The sequence below is a fragment of the Lissotriton helveticus genome, chromosome 7, assembly GCF_964261635.1.
Source record: "Lissotriton helveticus chromosome 7, aLisHel1.1, whole genome shotgun sequence".
NCBI lineage: Eukaryota > Metazoa > Chordata > Amphibia > Caudata > Salamandridae > Lissotriton > Lissotriton helveticus.
In genome coordinates, this window is record NC_136068.1 from 1239002491 (window position 1) to 1239023083 (window position 20593).

Here is a 20593-nt window from a genome sequence, read left to right on the forward strand (position 1 = left end):
ACACCCTTATGGGCCTTTGTTGGACTGAGATAAATAACCAGAAAAAGACAAAAAACTCATGGAAAATGGTATGGGAGAACGCCGTCTCGAGCCTTAATATGGAAAAGGCATGGAACACAAATCAATCATTTGTGGCGTTTAAAAAAGAGACTAACGCAGCAGCAAAGCAAATATCATGGACAGCAGATAAAGCTGCCACAGCAAATACAAAACATGGATGGACTGTGTTGGGCACATATGGGAAGCCAGAGCCACAACCATATTTAGTCCACCATATATCCCCAGCTGCTCAAAAAATACTTTTAAAATTACGGCTGGGAACCACCATATTAAAAAATCACTCACCTGCATGGAAGCAAACATGGCCTTCTGTAGACTATGTGGGGAAATGGAAGAATCCTTGATGCACATATTGTGTATCTGCCCATCTTTAACAAATCTGAGACGTTATTACCTACTTCATGTTTTTGTTCTTTCTCAAATTAGATCATGCCGCCCGGCCGTCATGCTGGCCCTGAACAGCTACAAACTGCAGACAGCTTGTAGGGCCGCTAGATTTTGCCAAAAAACACTTCAGCTAATCATGAACACTGAGGTAAAGGACGGCAAAGGTCCAAATCCGAATGTGCGAAGTGCAAGTACAACTGCAAAATCACTATGTACACAGATATTTTAGAAAGTTTCTCTATTTTAATGTATCTCTAGTTTGTACACTTTAACTTTAAAGTACAAGTTGCTTTTTTATATGAACAATATTGTAAAGGTTTTAATTAACTATATACAATAAAAATGTACTTACTTACTTACTTACCTTTCATGTCACCTGCACGGCACTCCTGCAACACAGATAGAGCCATTTTTAGACAGCTTTCCAACGGCAGTTATGTTCTAATAAGTGACCACAGCTGTTGTGGCATGGTGCCAGGAAAAGCCTATCTCGTGAGCGTTAGTTCCATGGTCACTTGCGGTATGCAAGTATTGTGTCCAAACAGCAATCCAGACATGGAGGCGGGAATGTGGCCTACTTTGAATATCTCTTCTATTCGAATTGATACTTTAAGCAGAATGAAATCCATTCTTTTACAAACAACTGTGCCTTTAACCTCGTCCAAAGAGACGTATGATCTGCAAGTTGCAAGAACAGCAGCAGAGATACATTCCCTATTATCAACAAATTGCCCCGTACATTTCGTAGAAATGTTAAGCCAAATTTTAAACATGTCTGATACCAGTGGCATCGCACATGTATTTAAGACATTTTTTTCGGGACTGTTAACACCCTTTGAAACAGTTCTGGGCATCTTTCCGAATTTTGTCCATTCTGTCTTCGGCGGTCTGCCTCTACTTTTGGGACTCGTAGCAGGAATTTTATTTTTGATCCTTCTGCTCCGATTAGGCAAGCCAAGCCACAGACAAGCCTCCAGCAGCGATGGGAGAAACGATCACAGCTATACGCTACCGGGACCGCATCACTAAAGTCCTTGGATTAGCCCGGCTAAGAGATCTAAGTGCAACCTGGTTTCTTTCATTCAGACCTATCTGGCAATATTGCATCTTACCTGTGCTTCGATGTCTGCTATGCGGAGAAGAATGCGTGTTGGACGTCTGTCTTACACTACCATCAGCAGTACCAATGGATATCGATACTTTGCTAGGTCCGGTTACGACTCATGCAACATGTTGTCCCCAGCGGCTACCTATTCTGGTGACGGCATTCGTTGAGACTTCACCACTACGAGTAGGTGGCGGTGAAGTACGAGAGGAAAGCAGCACCAAACAGGTACAACCTTCTGTGAGCATTGCTGATCCTGACATTGATGATAGCAATCATTCTCACATATGCACATTTTCAGCATTTTCGAACTTGGTCGAACTTTCACCTGATGTTGTAGACCAATTTTTTGCAAGCCTGTCTGAAATGATGTTCTCCCCGGAACAAAAAGAATAACTTTTTAAAAAACAACGAGCACACAGCGTTCCCTGAACTCTGAATTCGGCCTTCAGTTTTGATAAACACAGCTACTGAAAACAATTGGAACTATTTTTCCCTTGAGAGCGAAATTATTTTTTTCCACTTCCCATTCGATTCTTCGTCAGGGGTTCCGCTAAATTTAGCACAGAGCCGCGTGGTGTATTCTCCTCGGACTGGTGCTGACTCTGCCCTCCGGCTCTACCAATACAGAATTTGTGAGAGCTGATTTTTCAAAACGAATGACAAAAAAACGACCATTTTGAAAATACTGCACAAGTCGTGTAAGTAACAATTTATGTATGTTAGTCCTGACGAAAGCTCCACAGACCCCTCGGGCCTAAGGAGCTGAAACATGTCGACAATCTTTTTATAATACCACTAGATCCAGTAACTCGATCTTCCTAAGTATCAACATATTTTACACCAGCGGAAACTCACCCCTCATTAAAAATGTGGGTGTTTTTTCCCCGTTTTAACAATTTTTTCCTTTTTTCATAAAATTTGGTTTTACACCTTTTTGTGGGGAAAAATCCTCTATCTCTGACACTGCACTCGAGACCAGAGGTGCCTCTGGTTGAGGCTGGCAACTAACACAAATTGGAACACCCGATGATAACTGCCATGACTTCAATGTGGGGCGGATGAAACATATATACCGCACTCCTAACAACATTGAGTTTTTGAGGGTATTCTAATCACTTTTCCTAACCAACGGTCGAGAAGTGTTACAAGTGTCCTTTTTCAATTTTTGATTAATTGCAGTTCTTACCCAGGGGAAAGAAAAGGACATAGTGATTCCTCATCCCTCCCTGTTGATTAATTACTATAATAAATAATATCCTTATAAAGGCATACGAATCATATCCATATTTAGTAATAGCCCATGCAGTCCAAATACGGCATGGCTACTCCTCTAGACTCCTAGAAAGTACAACGCGTTCTTTAAACAAACCAAGCCTACAGCTGCCCAGGAAATCCCCCTGCTCTTAATTTGATTTGCACAAGAACTCCTAGAATCAGAAAGAACTGTTAGTTCTTGGTGACGTCTTATGTCCAACCTTACATCAAACCCGGCACCTTTCAGGTATAAATATACCAACGTTGCCTTAAGCAAACACACTGTGGTTTGGAGCAGAGCGGCTATCTACTTGCCCGGAAGGCCAGCTGATGCGAGGTGCCGAAGGAAGCCGCCCCTCCACTGAGGAAGACGCTGTCTTTTTCTCCAGCCGAGAAAATCCAGCTCCGGTGTTTCCAGCCACCCTTGTGGGTTGCTGGAATATCGAGTCCTGAGAGAGAGATACAAGACCTCCTTCATTCTAAGAACCAAGGTACGGAGCTGACTAAACCCTTAAGAGAATTCTTGATCCAGATCCTTGGCAAAACCAACTTAACTTAAACTGCAACTTACTTACTCCTTCCCACGTATTAGGCTTAGGTCAGGTACACCGGGGTAGGCGTAGATTAGAAGCACCTGTTGAGTACGTTAGTCAATGTATTTATGTATGTGTATATTTTATCCATTTTAAAGTATCATATGGCTAAGAAACCATATCAATGCTTTTACAGTATTATTTCATAATACTTCTTTTACTGTACGCACTTTACTTAATGATAAGTATTGCAATTGTGGCTATTCATTTCTCTTGCATGAGAAAGAAGACTGCTCAATAAAGAACACCTTTTATTGAAAACGCCCGTCTCTCTATTTCTCTGCACTCTGCTGAAACAAGGTACGCACGATTGACTGAGTGAAATAATTGTCTATTGTTTTCACACGACTCTAGAGATAGACTCTTTATTCTGAGGGAGCAAAGTTGTCATGTTATATGGTTGTCAGAAGCTAATCCCTTCTTGTTTAAATCAGGAGAGTTAACTCTTTCCTGAACATTCGAGAAAGTTTCTAGTGACCTCTGAGCTAGCTGGCAAAACTAATTAAGTCTAATATAGTCAGTAGTAACCTAGTCAACCTCAGTCCTACGTCTACACTGCTGTTTATATTATTCCAAAGCGCAGAGCCTAATGGGAATATAGGAACAACACTACAACATTGAAGGCATCTTTTTGTAAATAGGTAATTCATCCATGCTAACACTCATTTTCAAAATGAGAATATGAAGTAATTTCCATTAATATATAGGTGTGTTTTATAATATGCGCACATATTGGCATAATTATGTAAACAAAGTTTTTAATTAGTCACTTTTTCCAAACACGTTTATTTTTATTCACTATTCAAATGCATTATTTTATGTTTCTTGGAGGAACAAAATCGGGTTTGGCTGTTTGATAGCACCTTACACTCTGCCAGCATTGCTCTAACAATAATATATTAAACTACTACATTAGTACTTTTAGATCTAGCTTATCATTCAGAAACAAGACATGTAGGTTTTACCAGTGCTTGTTTACTTCCGTATGGCTACTGCGCAGGGCCCATCCGGTAGCTCTGTCACCCAAACTCACACATAGTCCGTGACTGCTGCACAGGTCCCATCCTACAGCTCTGTCACCCTAAAACACCTACAGGCCATGACTGAAGCACAGGATCTGTAGCTCTATCGCCCTATGCCACCCACCCACCTTGACTACAGCATAGAGCCCATCCTGACGCTCTCTCAATATAACTAACTCCCAGTGCTGAAATGCAGTGCAGACTGAAAGTGATGCTGTGTGACCCTATCTCATCCCACAGTACGGAGCTGCAAAGCTTGCACCATGCCACATTGTTGGACTGCAGTGAAATGCACATCTTGTAGGTTTTGTCATCATAATTCAACCAAAGCATTGTGGCAGCACGGGGTGCCATGTAGCCCTGTCAGCAGAATCAATGTCCACGTCTCTGGACTCTAGTGAAGTGCTTATCACTGCAGCTCTCTACTATAAATTGCTCACAAAGCTAAACTGCAGTGCAGGCCTTTCCTGAAGTTTTGTAACAGTAACCCATCCGACACTGGAGAGCTGCACGTCAAGGGCCATCCTGCAGCCATGCCCCTTTAGACCATTTCACACTTCTGGGTTGCAGTGCTCGGCCTACCCTTAGCTTTATGTTCACAATCAACCCACAGTCTGGTCTGCAGTGCAGTATCTATTGTGCATCACTATCACCCTAACTGACCCACAGTGTTGAATTGCAGCACAATGACCATCCTACAGCGTTGTCTCCTTAACCAATCCACAGTGCTGAACTGCAGTGTGGACCCATAATGCAGTTTTGCACGTTAAGCCATCTGATGTGCTGAAGTGCAGAGCATGGCTCATCCTCCATCTCTGTAGCTGCATCGCGCACACAGTTCTCGACTGCAGTGCAAAACCCATCCTTCAGTTTTTCACCTTAACACATCAACTGTAAAGGGGCTGCAGTGCCCTGGACATTTTGCGGTTTTGTCACCCTCACTGGACCACATGATGGACTCCAGTGCAAAGCTCTTCCTCCTGTCATGTCACCTATCCAACTCACAGTGCCGAATGCAGTGCAGGGCTCATCCATCACATTTTGGCATCCTAAGGGAAGCACAGTGAAGTAGTGCAGATCCTGTCCTGTAGCTGTGTCACCCTAGGCCATTCACTGTGCTGATGTGCACTGCAAGGCCCCTTCTTTAGCTGTCTAACCCTTACCCACCGACAGTACTAAGCTGCAGTTCAAGGCCCATCTTTAGATCTGCCAGCCTAACCGATCCACAGTACTGCAGTGACTTCATGGCCCGGTCTACCGTTGTGGCACTGTAAGCAATCACAGGTGCTGGAGTCCAGTACAGGCTCCTTCTGTGACTTTCTCACCCTAACCCACCCTCAGTGTTAAAGTGCAGTGCAGGGCACGTCCTGTTTTTTTTTTTTTAAGTTCGAGTTTATTGAAATCAAAAAATAGAAAATATAATAACAATGCATCCAAGGAACATAAAATACATGAAATTGGTCAAAGAGCATACTAAGGATGAATAAAAAACAGAATCAATAAACATCTATACCTAAATCATGAAAAGGGGGGGGGACAAAGGGGGGGGAATAAAAAACAAAATAGAACTCAAACAAGGTAGAAATGTACATTATAACATAATATGGAAAATAGTAAATGGACTAAAAAAGTATAAATAAACAATAACCAGGAATTAATCAAAGAGAAATAGAAGAAACTTACAGGAAAAAGACAAGCGAAAAATAATCAAGGAGGTTTGCGAACATCATCAGATGAATTTTTATGAGAAACAATAGCGGTGGAAACTGGGGAAGAAAGCTTGGACAGATAAGTAGTAAGTGGAATCCATAATAAATCCCTTTTTATTGCAAGAGAAATGGGGGTAACATAATTAGTATCAAGTCTATGATGGAAGCATATAGCATTCCACCACGCAAGTAACTGACTTTTGTCGAATCCTTCCAATTGGTGGTAATCAGATGAAACGCTACAGCCAAAAATAAGTCAAGCAGCTTAAAATGAGAAGGGGAGCGGGGTAAATCAGGAGATAGGGAACCTAAAAGGACATTGGAGGAGGAAAAGGGGATGTGAATGCCAAAAATGACATTTATACAGGACCAAACTGATTGCCAAAAGGTAACGATATTGGGACAAAGAAATAACATATGGAGTAAGTCCGCACACTGGGAAGGGCAGGACCAACATTTAGGAGAGAGACCAGGGGAAAATGATGCTATTTTTTTCGGGGATAATAATAAACGTTGGTAAATAAAGTAAAGAGTTTGAGTAGTGTTAGCTGTTCTGGATGTTTTATGGATCTTTAACCACAATGTATCCCATAAAGAGACAGGCCAAGATACTGCTAAATCCTGTTACCAGGCCAATTAAGTCTTCGTCGTTCAGAGGGGGTTATAAGACATTTGTAAATGGCAGAAGTGGAAGGAGATTTGTCTAAAAGCAGGAAAATAGCAGAGAAAGAGGAAGGCAGATAAGAGGAGGAAGGAAGAGATTGAAGATAATGATGAAGAGCAGGAAGTAGAAGGTCATTTTGCTTCTTAAAAGAATTAGGAAGAAGAAATTGAGTTTGAAGTTCAGCAAAAGTCAGGGGAATGTTATCGAGTAGGAGCTGGGAGATCCATGACAAACCTTTGGATTTCCAAGACTTCCAGAAAAAGGAGCGTTTTTTTACGCGAAGTAGTTTATTGTGCCAAATGGGTTGCTGAGACAAAGAGGCAAGAGAGGGATAAGAGGAAGGTAAGTGGGGAACTAAAAGACGCGAGTATGAGCAAGGACAGGAGAGCTCAGGAAGGAAACATTAGCAGAAAAGGCGAGAGATTCTGGAAAATCAAACGGTGAGATAAGCGATTTTTCCAAGGATAACCAAACAGGAGGATAAGTGAGAAATTCTGTGGAAAGCCAACAAGAGGCCTATTTAAGGATAAAAGAGTAATGATATGACTGAAAGTCTGGAAATTCAAGACCACCAAACCCCTTATCCATCTTAAGGAAAGACAAAGCGATCCTAGGAGGTTTGTTCTTCCACAGAAATTTCAGTAGAAGAGAGTCCAAACGTTTAAAATAGTAACAAGGTATATGGACAGGCATCATAGAAAGTGAATATAGGACGATAGGGGCCAACATCATTTTAATGGAGTCTAATCTACCCCACCACGAAAGAAATAGAGGATGCCATTTGGTAATAGAGTCAGTTAATTTTTTTGTCATATAGTCAAAATTGGCTTTCAAAGTGTCTAGGATGGAAGGAGAGAACCATAGCCCTAAGTACTTCACCTTAATCGTTTGCCAGCAAAAACCAGTGTGATCAAAGTAATGGCGGTGACATAAAACATTCAGGGGTAAAACTTCACATTTGTCACGATTGAGGCGATAGCCTGAAACTTGGGAAAAAGCATGGACTTTATACAGGAAGGCAGGAAGAGTGGTGTCAGGGTTGAAACAATATAAAAGGATATTGTCTGCGTATACAGATAGTTTGACTTGACTAGGGCCAGGATTAAAACCGGTAATTTGAGTGTTTTGCCTAATTTTTGTAAGAAAAGGCTCCAGAGCTACAATAAACAAAAGGGGAGATAAGGGACATCCTTGTCGGACACCTCTGGAGAGGGAGAAATATTCAAAAAATATTTCCACTGGCAAAAATAGAAGCTCTGGGGCCGGAATATAATGTAGTGTAGTGCCTATATTCCCAATAGGCTCTGCGCATTGGAATAATATAAACAGCAGTTTAGACGTAGGACTGAGGTAATCTAGGTCTCTACTGACAATATTAGACTTAATTACGTTTGCCAGCTAGCTCAGAGGTCACTAGAAACTTTCTCGAATGAACAGGAATGAGTTAACTTTCCTGATTATACAAGAAGGGATTCGTTTCTGACAACCGCATAAACATGACAACTTTGCTCCCTCAGAATAAAGAGTATATCTCTAGAGTTGTGTGAAAACAATAGACAGTTATTTCGCTCAGTCAATCGTGCATACTTAGTTTCACCAGAGTGCAGAGAAATAGAGAGACGGGCGTTTTCAATAAAAGTTATTATTTATTGAGCAGTCCTCTTTCTCATGCAAGAGAAGTGAGGTGCCACAATTGCAATACTTATCATGAAGTAAAGTGCGTACAGTAAAAGTAGTATTATGAAATAATACTGTAAAAGCATTGATATGGTTTCTTAGCCATATGATACTTTAAAACGGATAAAATATATACATACATAAATAAATTGACTAAACGTACTCAACTGGTGCTTCTAAGATACGCCTACCCCGGTGTACCTGACCTAAGCCTAATAAGTGGGAAGGAGTAAGTAAGTTGCAGTTTAAGTTAAGTTAGTTTTTTGCCAAGAATCTGAATCAAGAATTCTCTTAAGGTTTTAATCAGCTCCGTACCTTGGTTCTAGAATGAAGGAGGTCTTGTATCTCTCGCTCAGGATTCGATCTCCCAGCAACCCGCGAGGGTGACTGGAAACACCGGAGCTGGATTTCTGGGCAAGAGAAAAGACAGCGTCTCTCTCAGTGCGTCAAATGGGAGGGTCGGCTTCCTTCGGCACTCGCATCAGCTGGGCGTCGGGCAAGTAGATAGCCGCTCTGCTCCAAACCACCGTGTGTTTGCTTAAGGCAACGTTGGTATATTTATACCTGGAAGGTGCCGGGTTTGACGTAAGGTTGGACATAAGACGTCACTAAGAACTAACAGTTCTTTCTGGACTCCAGGAGTTCTTGTGCAAATCAAAACAAAAGCAGGGGGAATTCCCGGGCTGCTGGAGTCTTGAATTGTTAAAAGAACGCGTTGTACTTTCTAGGAGTCTATGGGAGTAGCCTTGCCGTATTTGGACTGCAATGGCTATGACTAAATATGGACATGATTCTTATGCCTTTATAAGGATATGTTTTGTTATGACCACATAAGGGCATGAATCGGGAATATTTAATTAGGGTCCTAGATAGATTCACAACAATAAAAGGGAAATGAGAGAAATCAATTTAGGGGGAAAGCCGATCCAAGTGAGGGCATGGAACATGAAATCCCAACTGATCCTGTCAAACGCCTTCTCGGCGTCTAATGTGATGGCCGCAAGAGGGTATTGCAAAGAAGAAGCTTTGCTTAGGACATTAAAGAAGACTCTAGAATTGTCAGAGGACAGACGTCCTTTGACAAAACCTGATTGCTCAGGACCAATGAGTTCAGGCAAAAAGGGGTCAATACGTAAAGCAAGTAATCTAGCAAAGATCTTATAATCCGTATTTACAAGGGAAATAGGGCGATAATTCTTACAAAAGGAGAGATCTTTATTATCTTTAGGAATGAGACAAATCATAGCTTCTTGAAAGGTTCCCTAAGAAGAGCCATTAGCAATGAAAGAATTGAACAAGAGGAGAATATGTGGGAGTAGAAGTTTTGGAAAATGATCATAAAATTCAATTAAAAAGCCATCTGGGCCAGGGGCTTTACCACGCCTCAAAACTGAAACAGCATGGGAAAGTTCCGTCAGGGTTATATCTTCTTCAAGGGAAGTAAATCAACTTGGGAAGAAGAAGGAGAAGCAATCGATTGGAAGTAAGAGATAAGATCTGAGGGAGGGGGGTGTGTTTCGGGGGTGTAGAGAGTTTTATAGAAGGTGACAAATTCCTGTAAGATATCATCATCTTTAAAGTGAGATTTACCAGAAGAATCTATTATGGAAGCGATCCTAGTTCTATCGCGGCGAGATTTCAAATAAGTAGCCAAGAGTTTAACCATTTTGTTTTGACCTGCATAGTAACAAGCACTACTCTTCAGAAGGTATGAAGCTGCGGCATCAGTAGATAACTTATTGAAAGCAACCTTTGCTGTAATTAGATCTTTTAAAGAAGAGTCTGTGAAGGAGTGATAATAGGAATATTCTAACTGCTTTATCTGAGCCAGAAGTTGAGAAGACTGTTTCTGAAATTGTTTCTTTTTCTGTGAAACGTAATTGATTATGAAACCCCTAGCGGTTGCTTTAAAGGAGTCCCAGATCATGGTCGGAGAAGAGTTGGGAGTGGAATTTGTAACAAAGAAGTCTTCAACAAAAGAACTGAATTGACTGGAGAATTTAGGATCTGCAAGGAGGAAATTATTAAAGCGCCATCTGCCAGAGGAGGGGGAGAAAGGGATTAGATCAAAATCCACAATAATTGGAGCGTGGTCTGATATGAGGATAGAACCTATCTCTGAGGCAAGGTCACATTGGGCTACGGATTTACTAAGAAAAAGGTAATCAATGCGGGATTGTGTTTTATGAGGAGGGGAAAAATAACTAAATTCCTGGAGATCAGGATGACAAAGCCTCCAGATATCGACCAAGGATTTACGTCGAACAGCAGAGGTAAATTGAGAATGCATTCTGGAGTGTACAAATGTAAATGGGGATCGTCTATCGAGTATGGGATCATGAACTTGATTGCAATCTCCACCAAAGATTATATACTCATCATCAAGAGAAATTAATTTGTCGGAAATAAGTGTCCAAAAGGTGTTATCAACAGAAACTGGAGCGTAAACATTAAAAATAACTAAAGGCACATTGTCAATTAACAGTTTAGTAAGCACCCAACGACCATCAGAGTCAGATTCTTGATGGGTAACAGAGGCATTGAACTTTTTGTGAACCAAAAGAACTGCTCCATTTTTCTTCCCTAAATCTGGGTGAAAGAGAACATTACAGACCTACATTCTAGTTAATTTAGAGGCTTCCGTGTCTGAAAGGTGGGTCTCTTGTAACATAGCAATATTCGTTTTCAACCCAGCTAAAAGGGATAATACTCGCTGTCTTTTAATGGGATTATTCAATCCTTTAACATTCCATGAGGGAACTCCTGTATTTGTTTTACCCAAACCCACTTGCAGTGCTGCAGTGTAGTGCATGGCCTTATCAACAGCTTTAGCATCCTAAGCCATTCCAGGTGCTAAAGTGCAGTACAGGCTCCTTCTGTGACTGTCTCACCCTAACCCACTCTTTCTGCTGAAGTGCAGTCCAGGGCCTATCTCGTTGCTCTGTTTTCAAGTCATTGTCTACAGATAAGTCTTACCATGACTACCATAGCACAAAGCCTCACTTTATACTCACTGGAAAACCCGGTCAAACTATTTTTGGAATGTTTTTACGACAGATACTTTAGAAGCAAAACAAAATAAACATGCAGCCTTCCCTGGTATGGCAATAGTTCCTTTTTTACCCTCCAAAGGGTAAAAATAAAAGAAAACAATTGTGTTAACTCCAATTTCTTGTCATTTTGTGCACATGCGAACAAGGTAAGCCTGCACTTAGTTATTCATTCTAATTCTTCTTAAAAACCAGTAGTGCTCTATACGATGGTAACACAGAGAGCCTGCATATTGTCTGCTTTTTTTGTTTCTTTTGCTTGGCTATCTCTAGCTATCTGTTGCCTCCTCGCTCAGAGACGCACCCTCTCCCTCCCATTATTGTCGCTGGCCTTCCTGTTTTTTCTTTGCAGTGCTTACTTACCTCAATCGCTGTTTAATGCGCTTTATTTTTAAGCATCTTAAACTAAAACGCGGCGTATTGCAATTGCTACAAAAGTACATAAATTAAAAAAGATATGGCGCCCGCACTTTTTAAAAATGTATTGACTTTTGTGGCATGCCACCCTTTCATGGTTAACATCTAAAGCTAAAACGCGACATGCTGTCATTGCTACAAAAAATAGATTAAAAAAACAAAGGCAGGCAAATGCCGTATTTCTTTTCCATTATATATTTTTGTAGCAATCGTGGCAGACCATGCTTTACTTTTAAACATTTTAAGCTAAAGCGCAGCTTTGTTTTTCTTTATTTATTTTTCCATAGTTTTATATAGCGCGAACTAGACCTCAGACATCGTGTATCAAAGCGCTTTACATGAACGACAGTTTAGTTTCATGAGGACACATTGATTTTTGTTAGGCACGAGGAGATTAAGTGATTTGCCCAGAATCACAGGATGCTGAGCGTCGTTGCCAAGACTCAAACCCAGTTCCCCAGTTTCAAGGTCGACAGCTCTAGCCTTCAGGCTACATCCTCTCCCCTACTTTGTGCGGTTGCTACAAAAGTAAATTAATAGAGAAAAAAGATATCTGGCGCACAACTTTTTTTCTCTATTGATTGACTTTTGTGGCAATGTGGACATGCCGCGCTTTAGCTTTAAACATCTAAAGTTAAAGTGCGGGGTGCCACCACTGCTACTAAAGTCAATAAATAGAAAAAAAAGGTGGGCGGATGCCACATTTCTTTTCCATTTATTTACTTTTATAGCAATCGTGCTACGCCGCTCTTTACTTTTAAACTTATTAAGCTTAAGCACGGCATGCAGCGATTGGTACAATAGTAAAAATATATTTAAAAATCAGGTGGCCGCACAACTTTTTTTCTATACATTGACTTTTGCAGAAATGGAGGCACACCGTGCTTTAGCTTTAAACATCTAAAGCTAAAGTGCAGTGTGTTGCCATTGCCACAAAAGTCAATAAATAGAAAAACCAAGGCAGACAGACGCCGCATTTCTTTTCCATTTGCAAAACCAATGGCTCACCATTTAACTATTGCGAGACCTATTGCATTTAAAATGTTTGTCCTATAAAAGAAAGTATTTTAGTCTAACAGCAATAGGAAATACTTCGCAATTCAATAGGAATTGAATATTGTAATCTCAGTTTAAGATCTTCAGTAAGGTGCTACATCTCTTTTCAGAGCTGATTCCTTATTCTAGGATATCTGATGTCTTCCATCCTCTTAGGATGTTGTGACATATGCATTAATTAGGCATAAGTAGTGATACTATTCACGCCACTGGTGAGATATGGAACTCAGTACAAACAGTTCTCACCCTAGACATTAATTCGGAAAGTCTTCCCCCCTTGTGCCAAATTCCTCTGCAATCTTTTAGATACTTGTACTATTGATGAAATTAAATGAAATCTTTATTGTTTCAGTTAATAAAAACCATACAATATCAAAAGAATTTATATTCTCTTTTCCTTAAAATTTTGCAAAAGTTTTCAACAGGTTATATAAAAGTACTATTGATGGACTAAACCCAGCTTTATCGGCTGAGTGGTTGTTGCAGGTTATGTAGTCTGGAGGGACAGCTCCTATTCCTGCCCTTCTCACTGGCAGCTTCTCACTTCGGGGCCCACTTTGGCCAATATGGAACAGGAATTACTGTACAAGTTAGTGTGGCAGGTGCTGTGCAGTGACACCTCATCTTCAGCATTTGAGACCTTCCAGGTCCATTACAGATAAATACCCAGGTATAGCAGTTTCAGCCTCCAGGCCGTTTCACCAGCGGTAATACGTTTTGGGCAGATATGGTGTCCCATGTCAAACAATGTCCTCCTTCAGCAGTGATGCCGCTCTTTGTCTCTGTCATCAGCAGTGGTACGACCAGTTCATACCAACAGGGGTAGCCAACTGATACTACACAACTCGTACTTGTGAGGTCTTGGCGCAGATGACACAGGAACTGCTCAGAGAGGCCGTACTGCACCCTTCACAAGCAAGGATTACTGTGGCTTCAATCCACAGGGCAGTCCACTTTTCTGTCCATTCCTGAAATAAGGAGCACATTGGGATTCTTCAAATGCCCAGACTTTTCACCTGCAGGGCCAGGAACTCTCTTTCCCTCTCCCAGCTGGGAGACTGCCATCCAGTCTGTAGGCAGACCCTGTGTTACTCCTGCAGAATGTGTAGACTTAAGGTGATAGCCCCTCACTTCTAGAAGACTGGATTCATGCAGGCAGCAGCCTTGGTCTCATACTACTCCTTCAAGTACTTTGAAGTACTCCTTTCCTTCATCATGAAAAACTTGGAACTGAAACAACGTGGGGTGGGTTGGCTCCCACTTTTATGAAACATTTTGAGAAAGGGAATATGGATCTACTGTCTTTGGCTTCAGAACTGGTTTGGGATGGTTCTTCTTTAATTTAAATGCCATTTTCTGACTTCTCCTCAGATACAGCTTTTGAGAAAGGTGATGGCTCTCAAAACAGGTAGCATTGGGCTTTGCTTCAAACAGGAGCATCCAATAACAACACATGAAGTACAAGATCTCTGCACCTGGCTGTAATCAGCCTCCCTGAAGCAGTGATCAGGGACAGACAAACGGGCAAGTCCGCCATAGAAACATTTCCACCTTGAATACCAAATTGCAGACACACTGCTCTTCATCAATGCAAGTTGGGACAGTCTTCGGTCGTTTTACTTGAGGATAAATAGAAATAGTAGCAAGCAGCTTGAGTGTATCTGTTTTGTGGTGATACTAGACGTATGATTCTTACTTGTAATGAAGGTCCATAAAAAATGTAAATATTATTCAGCAATCTCTTGAGAAAAAAGAGAGGATTGTGTTCTCTTTGTTACATATAATTCTCTATGAAAAATACTGATAAGCATAGCTTCCTTCTAACAATTACTATAAGAGGAGAAAGAGGACACATTGTAATAGTTATGTATTGTTTAATAGTGTTGATAACAACAAAAAATTCCTTTATCAATTAAAACCTAGAAATTTACTTTCAGATCAGTAGAAATAGAACCCAATAGCAATCAAAACTTATCAAGCATTACATACCAATCATTGAAATCAATGAAGAAGAAACATAATAAAAAAATACTTTATCTCATTTAAACAACCTAAAAAGTCCTTTGACCAAAAAAAAACGATTGAATATAAATCTGTGATCGTTATGAATCTTATATTATCTTTTCTTATTCCATTTTACACATGATAAAAATCATTGAATACATACAAATTATACAATCATGTACAATTATTACAAGCGTTACAATTTCAATTTTTAACTCATACATCAAATATCCAACAATCTTAAAAACACTTTCTGTAATGTCATAAAGTTCTCATATTATTTAAATGTGATCCTTTGAGTCTAATATGCTCAATTGAATATATCGGTCTTCGTAATAATCTTTTTGTAGGTACTGATACACCAATACTACCTTATATTTGTTTACATCTTTTCTAAACGTATTAGATTTCTTGTTAAGAAGATATTCCTTATAACCCTTGAGGTCATCCTTAATCTCCTCTAATTTGCGTTGGCCTTTTCTAAAGAAGCGTTTTCTTTAATTTGCATTTCCATCTCTTTTACTTCTTGTTTTTCTATAATTAAGGTTTTATGGGCTGTTTCTATGATAAGTAGCATCCAATCTCGGCTGTACCTATTGGCAATAAATGTCCAGTTTTCTATGAATTTTTAATTTTTTATAAAGAGGACTGCCTCATTTTTTACCTGCAGTCCTCTGGGAATGATCCCCTGTTTGTATTATTCAGCTAGAAAATCTGTGTGAAGCTCTGTGCGGATAACCTTTTTCTTGAGGTTCCAGCGATGTTTCCATTTCTCTTCATCGCAGTTTGTCACAGTAATAGAATTATACAGTAATAGTATTATTGATATCAACGCACTCCTACTCCAACTTCCTGTGGGCAGGTTCCTCTTGGGTGGTGACCTTAACATGGTCCACTGCGATGAGGCCAATTGTTGCCCCCGCACTGGTCCACATCAGCTTGTAGACCCTTTGTAGACTTTACGGAGGTGAAAGGCCTAGTCAACACATGGCCAGCCTTTAACTCTACATCACAACAATATACCTTTCACTTGTGTGCCTTTGGGAGTCTCTCCGGGAGTGTGGAGAAGTGGAAACTGCCAACCGGTCCTGGGAAGCTTGATTCCGGTCCAGGGAAGACATGGCTTGGCAGTTTGGGCTGGACTGTTCCCATGAGGCACAGGGTCAGACTGATTTGCATATGGCCATGTCTGAACTGGGGTGGCGGACTGAGCTAAACAACGGTGATGGACTAAACCCAGATCAGTTGACTGGGGGTGAGTGTTTGTATTGTCAATGCTCCGTCCATCACCACCTTTGGTTTTTCTTTGTTCGCCCTAAGTTGGCAAGGTATGCTCAGACGTGAACCCCTTGCTCACTTTGCCATTGGAGTCAAGCAAGCCTGGCTGAAGACGGCTGTAATGCCAGAAACTAGTCCTGGGAAGCTTGATTCCGGTCCAGGGAAGACATGGCTTGGCAGTTCGGGCTGGACTGTTCCCATGAGGCACGGGGTCAGACTGATTTGCATATGGCCATGTCTGAACTGGGGTGGCGTAGTGAGCTAAAAAACGGTGATGGATTAAACCCAGGTCAGTTGACTGGGGGTGAGTGTTTGTATTGTCAATGCCCCGTCCATCACCACCTTTGGTTTTGCTTTGTTCGCCCTAAGTTGGCAGGGTATGCTCAGACGTGAGTCCCTTGCTCACTTTGCCACTGGAGTCAAGCAAGCCCGGCTGAAGACGGCTGTAATGCCAGAAACCGGTCCTGGGAAGCTTGATTCCGGTCCAGGGTAGACATGGCATGGCAGTTCGGGCTGGACTGTTCCCATGAGGTACAGGGTCAGACTGAGTTGCATATGGCCATGTCTGAACTGGGGTGGCGGAGTGAGCTAAAGAACGGTGATGGATTAAACCCAGATCAGTTGACTGGGGGTGAGTGTTTGTATTGTCAACTCTCCATCCATCACCACCTTTGGTTTTTCTTTGTTGGCCCTAAGTTGGCAGGGTATGCTCAAACGTGAGTCCCTTGCTCACTTTGCCACTGGAGTCAAGCAAGCCCGGCTGAAGACGGCTGTAATGCCAGAAACCGGTCATGGGAAGCTTGATTCCGGTCCAGGGAAGACATGGCTTGGCAGTTCGGGCTGGACTGTTCCCATGAGGCACAGGGTCAGACTGATTTGCATATAGCTTTGTCAGAACTGGGGTGGCAGAGTGGGCTAAAGAACGGTGATGGATTAAACCCAGATCTTTTGACTGGATGTGAGTGTTTGATTGATTCAGATGCTCCGTCCATCACCAACCCCTTTTGTACCGCATTTGGCCACCATAAGTGTGGCAGGGTATGCTCAGACGTGAGTCCCTTGCTCACTTTGCCACTGGATTCAAGCAAGCCGGGCTGAAGACGGCTGGAATGCCAGAAACCTGTCCTCGGAAGCTTATTTCCGGTCCAGGGAAGACATGGCTTGGCAGTTCGGGCTGGACTGTTCCCATGAGGCACAGGGTCAGACTGATTTGCATATGGCCATGTCTGAACTGGGGTGGCGGAGTGAGCTAAAGAACGGTGATGGATTAAACCCGGATCAATTGACTGGGGGTGAGTGTTTGTATTGTCAACGCTCCGTCCATCACCACCTTTGGTTTTTCTTTGTAAGCCCTAAGTTGGCAGGGTATGCTCAGACATGAGTCCCTTGCTCACTTTGCCACTGGAGTCAAGCAAGCCTGGCTGAAGACAGCTGTAATGCCAGAAACCGGTCTTGGGAAGCTTGATTCCAGTCCAGGGAAGACATGGCTTGGCAGTTTGGGCTGGACTGTTCCCATGAGGCACAGGGTCAGACTGATTTGCATATGGCCATGTCTGAACAGGGTGGCATTGTGAGCTGAAGAACGGTGATGGATTAAACCCAGATCAGTTGACCCGGGGTGAGTTTTTGTATTGTCAACGCTCCGTCCATCACAACCTTTGGTTTTTCTTTGTTCACCCTAAGTTGGCAGGGTATGCTCAGACGTGATTCCCTTGCTCACTTTGCCACTGGAGTCAAGCAAGCCCGGCTGAAGACGGCTGTAATGCCAGAAACCGGTCCTGTGAAGCTTGATTCCGGTCCAGGGAAGACATGGCTTGGCAGTTCGGGCTGGACTGTTCCCATGAGGCACAGGGTCAGGCTGATTTGCATATGGCCATGTCTGAACTGAGGTGGCGGAGTGAGCTAAAGAACGGTGATGGATTAAACCCAGATCAGTTGACTGGGGGTGAGTGTTTGTATTGTCAACGCTCCGTCCATCACCACCTTTGGTTTTTCTTTGTACATACTTAGTGGGGCAGTTCCAGGTTTGTCGTTCGACTGTGAGACCCAGATTGTTATGGAGGGTTTCTGATATTTGGGGATATTCTTTAGCCGGGAGACCTGGGTCCTCTACATGCACAATTTGGAACCACCGCTTACAAAGCTAAGGGCAGATTTACAATATTAGAGGGCACAATTGCTGTCTCTTGTGAAGGGCAGCACTTGATGGCCTTGCCCTGTTCTTCACAATACACCTTACCCTGTCCCGTTGTCCTACTTTCGAGCCATTGATAGTGCAGTATGCAGTCCTCTCTGGGATGGCAGCCCCCCTCGAAATGCCATCAATCAATTAATCAATCAAGGATGGAGTTTTAAGCGCACCACTCACCCATGAGGGTCTCAAGGCACTGGGGAAGGGGGAACAGCTCTGGTTAGTCAAAGAGCTAGGTCTTGAGGGTCTTCCTGAAGATGTGCAGTGTGGGGGAGTGTCAGATGTCGATCAGCAGTTAATTCCAGGCCTTGGCCACGATGTAGGTGAAGGTTCTCCAACCTGCTCCTGCTCTTTGGATGGGCGGAGATTCGGCGAGGCTCAGGTCAGCAGATCAAAGGTTCCTCTTGGGTATGTGGAAGGAGATTCCATCATTGAGATATTGAGGTCCGGTGTTGTGGGGCTATTTTTAGGCATGGGTGAGTATCTTGAAGGTTACTCACTTCTCAACGAGGAGCCAATGGAGGTCTTGTAGGTGTTGGGTGATGTGTTTTTGTCAAGGGATGCCGATGACGAGTCTGGTTGAAGTGTTCTGTATGGTCTGGAGTTTGCAAAGCAGAGACTTGTTGATCCTGGCATAGAGGACGTTTCCATAGTCAGGGAGGAGTCGAGAATGATGCTGAGGTTCTGGTCGTGTTACGTAGTGGTAGAGGGACTGCCGAGGGTGGGGGGCCAACAGGTGTTGTCCCATGCAGAGACGGAGGGTCCGAGGACGAGGACCTATGTTTTCTCCAAGTTGAGCTTTAGGCAACTGCTGCTCACCCAGGATGCAACATCCTTCAGTCCATCCTGGAAGTCTGGTGGTGATGGGGTCCTTGGTGAGAGAGATGATGTATGAAACTATGCTGAGTCCCTGTTGTCTGACGATGGCAGTGAGGGCAGCCAAGTAGATGTTGAAGAGAGGAGGGCAGAAACTTACCCGGCGATGGTATGATAGGGAGATAGCCCTCCAGATGTACAAAAGTATTATTGGTATTATTAGGAGGCACAGTTGACTGGTATTAATCACTGGATAAACACTAGATCTCTGGCACACCGCAGTACATTCTATGGGTTTGAGAGACATGATAACAAGACCCACCCCGCTTTGGGATGCAGCGAAGTTTGGTACCCTAGGTACACAACACAATTTGAATTTAATGGTCTATCCAGGGGGTGTATTTTTTGAAGGCATGCAGATATCATTCTGTGTTAGAAAACAATTACCAATTTGCACCCTCTAAATCCTATCATTATTTGAACATTTACCACACTGTAACAAAAGTGATTCCAACGGGTGGTACGCTTCCTGAATCCCCCCCTCTGGAGGATAGATTACTAGATGAGTATATGTCAAAAAAAATTATGTTGCTTACTTACAGTAAATTGTTAAATAACAATCCAGACCCTTTCGCCAAGTTGAGATTGAGTTGGGAGTGAGAGCTAGAGGATTTGGAAGAAGACAATTGGTCAGAGGCACTAGCTTCCTGAAGAGAGGTGGCCACACACTTACGATTTCGATTAGTTCAAATAAAAATCCTCCATCACAGTTACTATGCCTGCATTACAATAGCTAAAATGGGTAAATTAGATAGCACATTATGTCCCAGGAAGTGCGGACTGTAGGGCTCGCTTTCCCACATGATATGGAGCTGCCAATCGCTCCAGCATTACTGGGGAAAGGTACTTGCCTGTCTTATTGGTGTTGGTAGGGCAGATTATCCCCCTAATGGTGGTATTTAAACATGTGGGAAGAGATTGACATAACCTGCATGGACCGACTTTGGCTCATGCTGAGATTAATGGTGGCCAAGCTGTACATAGCGCATATGTGGAGGTCTGACTTGAGCCCAAGTTTGAGAGACTAGAAGAGAGACAAGTATAGATGTACGCAGACTGAGAGGGTGGTTTACATGGTAAGGGGCTGTCCGCCCAAATTAAATAAAATGTGGGGAAAGTAGGATGCATATGGGGGAACTATATGAACCTATTGTTGATGCTACTCATGACGTTTTGTAACAAGCTGTACCTTCATTCAGCCACTAAATTGTGTATTTTTGACGACGCAATCGATTGTTGCCAGTTTC